Source organism: Gorilla gorilla, chromosome 17 (assembly GCF_029281585.2).
Source record: "Gorilla gorilla gorilla isolate KB3781 chromosome 17, NHGRI_mGorGor1-v2.1_pri, whole genome shotgun sequence".
Lineage (NCBI taxonomy): Eukaryota > Metazoa > Chordata > Mammalia > Primates > Hominidae > Gorilla > Gorilla gorilla.
The window spans coordinates 57,884,741-57,892,205 of NC_073241.2; the positions used below are offsets into that span (position 1 = coordinate 57,884,741).

General features: G+C 39.9%; 1 pseudogene; it reads left to right on the plus strand.

Annotated features, from left to right (window-relative positions):
• The first annotated feature begins 3,007 nt into the window (after window positions 1–3,007).
• LOC101148673 (E3 ubiquitin-protein ligase ARIH2-like) lies at window positions 3,008–4,490 on the plus strand (annotated as a pseudogene).
• The last annotated feature ends 2,975 nt before the right edge of the window (window positions 4,491–7,465 follow it).

The window sequence follows — 7,465 nt, forward strand, 5'->3', positions numbered from 1 at the left end:
AGGTTCAAGCTATTCTCCTGCCTCAGCTTCCCAAGTAGCTGGGATTACAGGCATCTGCTACCATGCCTGGCTAATTTTTGTAATTTTAATAGAGACAGAGTTTCATCATGTTGGTCAGGCTAGTCTTGAACGCCTGACCTCAGGTAATCCACCCACCTTGGCCTCCCAAAGTGCTGGGATTACAGGCATGAGCCACCACTCCCAGCCAACATTTAACTTTTAAGTATTATATTCCATGTAGGATGTCTATTAGTAAAAATATAATAAGATTTAACCCGAAAGACTAGCAAAAACAGTAAAAAGGACTCTCCTTGTAAAAAGTGATTCAATGACCACTGTCATGCTGCATAAAACACTTGAGAAAATCATGTGTCTATAGATGATTCTGTTTGAAATAATAGATCTAACATTCTAATTTAAATATGATAGAACTCATTAACGAAGTAAAACTATTATTCTAAGACATATCTGTTTAAAGGCCTGCTTTGTTACCTCCCGGGTGCCAAGTGTCTTTGCTCGAAATGACTTGCAGAAAACAAATAATTTTCCAACTTTTGGTAAATTTTATACTGCTGTGTTGTATTATTTGAAATTGTATTTTAATGCATCCTTTCCTCAAAATAATTTATGTTAACCTTCACTCTTTCCAACAATGATCGGGTATATAGAAGCCACTAGCTGTCTTCAGTTCTCTATGGCAGTGGTCCCCAACTCATTTGGCACCGGGGACCGGCTTCATGGAAGACAATTTTTCCATGGACTGAGGCAGGGGGATGGTTTCAGGATGAAACTGTTCCACCTCAGGTCATCAGGCATTAATTAGTTAGATTCTAGTAAGGAGCACACAACCCAGATCCCTTGCATGTGCAGTTCACAATAGGGTTTGCGATCCTATGCAAATCTAATGCCACCACTGATCTGACAGGAGGTGGAGTTCAGGTGGTAATGCTGGCTCGCCTGCCACTCACCTCTGGCTCTGCGGCCAGGTTCTTAACAGGCCATGGTACCCGTTCCTGCCTGAGGGTTGGGGACCCTTGCTCTATGGAATCTGATGCAACATAAATAAATATATAAACAAATAAATAAAGCACCCGATGACATATGGTACTGCAAAGTTTTGTCGATCCAGCTTAGTGCGTTCATATTGTAAATTCATCTAATAACTGTGTTCGTCTATTTCCAGTGTGCACCTTATTTATATGTAAAGCTCAACTCAGGACCACCTTCTCCTGTGAGGTCATCCCTCTGCTTCTAGTTTTCACAAACCACTTTCAGCTCGCGTTCCTATAGCCATGGTCGTTAGAACAACATAACAGTCTGCAGTTTATTGTATTTTTTTCTTGTAATATTATCTGTTCTTATTTCACCGAGTTATTAGAGCCCGACTTTTGGAAGTTCTTCTAGACTAACTCCCTCTGACTTCTTCCTGCCCCTCTTTTCTCTTTCCCGGGGCAATCATTCGTTAAGTTCGTCGAAGATTCTACCGCACTCTACTCTGATGTGTACCTCCTTTGTTAGTTTACCTCATTATTTCAATAGTGTCCTTGCCCTTATTTACCAGCCTCATTTATTCTTTTTTCACACTGCCAGCAATGTTAGATAGCTAGAACAAAAATGTGATCACATCTCTTCCCTGCTTGAAGTCTTTCACAGGTATTCCTATCCATTACCACAAACATCCAAATGAATGTTACCATTCTTGCACTCATTTCTCACACGACCCATGCTATACTCAACTACCCTGTAGTTTTTCCACTTACATTGCTTGGTCCAGTGCCTCCATGAGAAATGAAAGGAGTATTTGCACACTAGAATTATAAGAGAGAATGTATCAAATATTTTACATTTTTATCTCATTTATTTTTTGCTCAACTTTAAGAGGGAGGTATAATCATTATCCTCATTTTAAAAAGAAAAAATAGGGCATTTGAGAGGCTACATAAGCTGCCCAATGTGGCAAGAAGAATAAACAGTCAACGCTAGAATAAAATTCACATCTTTCTCCTCCACAGCTATGTCTTTATCCTCTATGCCTTTTTGCTGTTCCATAGGCTATTCTTCTGCCCAGAATTTCTTCTTTCTCACCTCTTTGCTGTCGAATAAACTACAGTTACTCTTTTTAACTCAGCTAAAATGTCATCTTTTTTTGTAAAGCTTTCCCAAGAATCTCTCCTTCCACTTCAGCAGGTTAAAAGCTTCAAACTTTGAACTTTAAAATACCTGGTATCTACCTTTTCTCTAAGATGTATTATGTTATACTATAATTATCTATTTAGGCATATTTTCCTCACCAGATTTAGTGTATGACTCACTTCCCTGTATTGTTTTGTTTTCTACATAGACTTATCACAGTGTATGCATCCAGAAACAGTTTGTGGTTAATTGATTGACGAGTGCTATATTATTTGACTTTAAAAATGCCCAAGAATCTAGAAGTGATATGCATAAATGATCTTAGTTAAATGGGGCTTTCACATTGTACATAGCTTCAAGCAGTGAATTTCAACTGTGAAGTTAAAACTTCTTAGTGGAGAAAACAGAATCTCAGAGTATTAGTGATATGTGCAGCTTGTGCAATTTATTAATATAATATATGTTTGGGAAAATTTTCCCTTCCAAATACTAATTAGGGAATATAAAAGGTAAACACATGTTTTGACACGTTTATGTGTAACATAGTTCTCAATATGTATGCACTATCTTCTAAACGTATTGAAAGTGGCCATGGCTGGACCGGCGTCGGCCCGTCGCCTCCACCTCTGCTGCAGCTGGGCCCCCATCAGATCCCTCTGGCCCGGCCTGACTTGGTCTGGCTCACCCAGGCTCAGCGGCCACGAAGCCGCAGCTCCCAGTGGAAATCATATTACATAGAATATTTGGGTGACATCTGCCTGAGAGATCTCCAAGAATTACAGAAAACAAAAATACTAATGCACTTGAGAAAGTGGTAGTTTTGGGGGGAGGGGGAAAAAGCAACTGCTTTTCTGCAACTTGGCTGGATGCTAAGATGTCCGTGGACATGAATAGCCAGGGGTCTGACGGCAATAAAAAGCACTATGACTCAAATTGTGAGGAAGAGGAACAAGAAGAGGATGAAGACCCTGGGGACATAGAGGACTATTACCTGGGAGTAGCCAGCGATGTGGAGCAGCAGGGGGCTGATGCCTTTGATCCTGAGGAGTACTAGTTCACTTACTTGACCTACAAGAAATCTGAGGGTGCCCTGAATGAGCACGTGACCAGCTTAGCCTCTGTCCTAAAGGTATCTCATTCAGTTGCTAAACTTATATTAGTTAATTTCCACTGGCAAGTTTCAGAGAGATTGGACAGATACAAGTCCAATTCTGCTCAACTGCTCATTGAGGCTCGAGTTCAGCCTAATCCATCAAAACATGTTCCCGCATCTCATCCCCCTCACCACTGTGCAGTGTGTATGCAGTTTGCGTGAAAGAAAAACCTACTCTCCCTGGTCTGTCAGCACCAGTTTTGCCGCAGCTGCTGGGAGCAGCACTGCTCAGTTCTCGTTAAGGATGATGTGGGTGTGGGAGTCGCTTGCATGGCTCAGGACTGTCCCACTCCATACACCAGAGGACTTTGTGTTTCCATTGCTTCCCAGTGAAGAATTGAGAGAGAAATACAGGTGCTACCTCTTCAGGGACTATGTGAAGAGTCATTACTAGCTCCAGCTGTGCCCTGGTGCAGACTGCCTCATGGTTGTTCGGGTACAGGAGCCTAGAGCTCACCGAGTATAGTGCAATCGGTGCAACAAGGTCTTCTGTTTCAAGTGTCATCAAATATATCACGCACCCACAGACCGCATCACAATCCGAAAATGGCTCAAGAAGTTTGCAGACGACTCTGAAACAGCCGACTACAGTAGTGCTCACACTAAAGACTGTCCCGAATACAACATCTGCATTGAGAAGAATGGAGCCTGCAATCACATGCAATGCTCCAAATGTAAACACGACTTCTGCTGGACATATCTAGGAGATTGGAAGGCACATGGCAGTGAATAATATGAGTGCAGTACTTACAAGGAGAATCCTGACATTGTGAACCAGCGCCAATAAGCCCAGGTGAGGGAAGCCCTCAAGAAGTACTTATTCTACTTTGAGAGGTGGGAAAACCACAACAAAAGCTTGCAGCTAGAGGCACAGACATACCAGCGGATTCATGAGAAGATTCAGGAGAGGGTCATGAACAATCTGGGGACATGGATTGACTGGCAGTACCTACAGAATGCAGCCAAGCTCTTGGCCAGGTGTTGATACACCCTGCAGTACATCAACCCATATACATATTACATGGAGTCTGGACCCAGGAATGAACTGTTTGAATACAAGCAGGCTGAGCAGGAGGCTGAGATTGAAAACCTCTCATGGAAAGTGGAGCATGCAGACAGCTATGACAGAGGGGACTTGGAGAACCAGATGCATGTAGCCGAGTAGTGGAGGAGAATCCTGCTGAAGGATTTCCACGACACCTAAGTTGGGATGTGGATGTGCGGGGGTGAGGAAGATAAGGCTGCAAGGTCTCCTGGCTGCCGTACTACATGCTGCAGGCTCTGCCTTTCATGACCCCTGGCGACAGCCAGGGCCCCACTCCTGAGAGACACTGGCAACACCTCTTAGTTAATTTCTGTTTTCTTGTCTTTTCACTTTTTGTTTCTGCCAGGGTAGAGGCCATGTTGAACTGGTCTCTTTTCAGGACTTTTACTTCCCCCTGGATGGTTGTTGAGAGGGAGGGAAAGTGTTTTTTGGATAGCTATTAATAATATTAGATCATTACAACTTACGTAACTTTCAAAGTTTGTACAATTATACAAAAAAAGGCAAACTATAGGATAACACAGAGCCCTTTTTGAAATAAATTGGCATTGGAGTGTAAAAAAAAAGAAAAGAAAAAGAAAGTAGCTATGGCTATAAAAGAGTAAGAAATAGCAATATAAAGCTCAAGTACACTTGGCAGGATAATAAGGTCCCATAAAACAGGACTAATTAAAAAATTACCAACCATTTCACAGTATCATGCCACCAAAAATATAAGGAATCTGGTCTTAATGAATCAAATTAATTGATTCCCCATTTAATAAATGGTGTTGGGAAAACTGACTAGCCATATACAGAAAACTGAAACTGGACCCCTTCCTTACACCTTATACAAAAATCGACTCAAGATGGATCAAAGACTTAAAAAAACATAAATCTAGGACCATAAAGATCCGAGAAGAAAGGCTGGCCAATACCATTCAGGACATAGGCATGAGCAAAGACTTGATGTCTAAAACACCAAAAGCAATGGCAACAAAAGTCAAAATTGACAAATGGGATCTAATTAAGCTAAAGAGCTTCCGCGCAGCAAAAGAAACTATCATTAAAGTGAGTAGGCAACCTACAGAATGGGAGAAACTTTTTGCAATCTATTAATCTGACAAAGGGCTAATATCCAGAACTACAAAGAACTTAAACAAATTTACAAGAAAAAAGCAAACAACTCCATCAAAAAATGGGCAAAGGATATGAATGGAGACTTCTCAAAAGAAGACATTTATGCAGCCAACAGACATATGAAAAAATGCTCATCATCACTGGTCATTAGAGAAATGCAAATCCAAACCACAATGAGATACCATCTCATGCCAGTTAGAATAGTGATCATTAAAAAGTAAGGAAACAGATGTTGGAAAAGTTGTGAAAAAATAGGAACGCTTTTACACTGTTGGTGGGAATGTAGATTAGTTCAACCATTGTGGAAGACAGTGTGGCGATTCCTTAAGGATCTAGAACCAGAAATACCATTTGACCCAACAATCTCATTACTGGGCATATACCCAAAGGATTATCAATCATTCTACGATAAAGACGCATGCACATGTATGCTTATTGCGGCACTACTCACAATAGCAAAGACTTGGAACCAACCCAAATGTCCATCAATGGTAGACTGGTTTAAGAAAATGTGTCACCTATACACCATGGAATATTATGCAGCCATAAAAAGATGAGTTCATGTCCTTTGCAGGGACATGGATGAAGCTGGAAACCATCATTCTCAGCTAACTATCGCAAGATCAGAAAACCAAACACGGCATGTTCTCACTCATAAGTGGAAGTTGAACAATGAGAACACATGGACACAGGGAGGGGAACATCACACACCAGGGCTTGTGGGGACTGGGGAGCTAGGGGAGGGGTAACATTAGGAGAAATACCTAATGTAGGTGAAGGGTTGATGGGTGCAGCAAATCACCGTGGTACGTGTATACCTATGTAACAAAACTGCACATTCTGCACGTGTAACCCAGAACTTGAAGTATAATTTAGAAAAAAAAAGGAAAAAGAAAGTGGCCATGGCTATAAAACAGTAAGAAATAGCAATATAAAGCTCAAATACACTTGGTAAGATATTAAGGTCACGAAAAATAGGACTAATTTAAAAATTACCAGCCATTTCACAGAATCATGCCACCAAAAATATAAGGAATCTGGTCCTAACACATCAAATTAATTTGATAATATTCCCATTTTTTCCTGGCCTATATACTTAGATAAATGTCATAGATTTGGAGTTTATTTCAGGAAATGTCCACAGACATAAATCTTAACAGCTCAAAAAATAATATATTTTCCAGCAGTTTGGAGAAAACATATAGTGACTTTTTCCCCTTAAATAGGAACTGGTATATGTAAATAAAATAAATGTTAATTTATCAATAATACTCTTGTGTTAATGTATCAATAATACTCTTTTACTTGGTCTTTAAGATGCTGTCAGACATCTTTTAGTATTGCCTTATTGTTTTATCAGAAAGCCAGCATGAAGACTGGTATGACTTTTTTCTTCCTATGATGACTGGAACATAAGCTCAATGTATACTCTTTGGAGGTGGCATCTTTTGATTTTATTCTCAGAAAACTAGTACATTTAAGAAAAACTTTCTAAAACTGAGAACGTTTTCACTATGCAAAGGCCATCCTTATTCTGGATTGAGATTCACTTTTATAACATTGTTTATTAGATTTCTTAGCATACTGCATTTTCTCTCTGGTTTTAAAAGACACACTATGAATATGATGAACCATGGGCTATGGACGTATTAAAACTCTTTTAGATAAAATACCACTCCAATTTCTTTTCTGAATTGGCTTTTCACAACATTCTTTGTTTTATTATTTTTGTTCTTATATATCTTGCCTTCCTAGAGCATATTTCAAAACGTTTATGTACTCTCTCCAAATACCTAGAGGGGTCACATTTATATTTTCCTTAATATTCCTTGTGGCCTCATATTTATAGATAAGTCCTTTATAATGCAGTTTATATTATGATGAAAAGGACATAAGGGACCCTGGCTTTCTTTTTTGTCCAGTCTCTAAACCCGAGGATGTACTGTGTAGGGAAGTATTCATTTCGCATACAACTACATCAAACCAATGACAGTGACTAGCTGAAAAGAATTTTC